General features: G+C 51.9%; 1 protein-coding gene across 1 annotated transcript in view; it reads right to left on the bottom strand.

Annotated features, from left to right (window-relative positions):
• LOC119587910 overlaps window positions 1–890 on the bottom strand; it is a gene marked incomplete in the record, with an annotated part of 79,429 nt that overhangs the window by 23,065 nt on the left and 55,474 nt on the right.

The raw sequence follows: 890 nt of genomic DNA, 5'->3' as shown, positions 1-890 counted from the left end.
CGACGAAGGCGACGCCGACCCGAAATCACTGTAAAAGTCCTCGGGGAACTTCTGCTGCGGCTCGCATGAGCCTCGCTGGAGAGTCACTGCGAGGAGAGTCGCGAGGGCGACGAGGGAACGAGTCACCGCTGACGAAGGGTGAGTCATCTTGAGTTCGTGTGTGACTATTTGATTTGCACTTCCTTGGCGAGAGTCTGGCCAGTTGGACGTGGCATTTCGTCGGCACTGACTAAAACATTGAGACCTTTCTCAAGTGCCAACGAAAAGCAGTCATTGTGGCGGAGCCTTTTCCAAATGCCAGAATCTGATTTACGGACAATGATGAAAAGGAATGATGCGAGTCCGTCCTATTCTCTCTTCGGGAAAGATCTTCCAACTTATCCGATGAACTGAACTCATGGAATAGGGTTTGCGGTCCTTGCTCAGTGACGCTGAGTGTGGAGAGACGGAGCCAAGCCCTTGCTCGTGCGGCGCTGGTAGAACGGCTTGTGCGCGGCGTCGCGGCGGGGCACTCGAACCCTGGCCGCTGCAGCCTCCGCTCCGCAAGAGGGGTTGCCACGTCGCACAAATCCACGCGCTATTATTACGTCACGGCGCCAGTTTCTCCCAAGGCCTTATTCTCTCTCTTTTTGTGGAAGAAAAATCGATCGACGGTTTAACATCGGATCCTGTGCGGTATCAGCGGATCATGAAATCCATTGACGGGAGTTCAATAAAACAATTAAAACAATACTTGTAAACTTGCCGTGTAAGTTGACTTTCACTTGCGACACTTTCCGCGCGTCGCTGAGTGTTTACGTCACGGCTCCAGCGCTGAGCACTTTAGTTATCTCGTGTGTAGTATAATAGGCAAACAGAGAAAGAAGCGAACAGATATACGGAGATAGATG

This window comes from Penaeus monodon, chromosome 23 (genome assembly GCF_015228065.2).
Source record: "Penaeus monodon isolate SGIC_2016 chromosome 23, NSTDA_Pmon_1, whole genome shotgun sequence".
Taxonomy (NCBI): domain Eukaryota; kingdom Metazoa; phylum Arthropoda; class Malacostraca; order Decapoda; family Penaeidae; genus Penaeus; species Penaeus monodon.
This window is presented reverse-complemented; position numbering and strand designations above follow the sequence as displayed.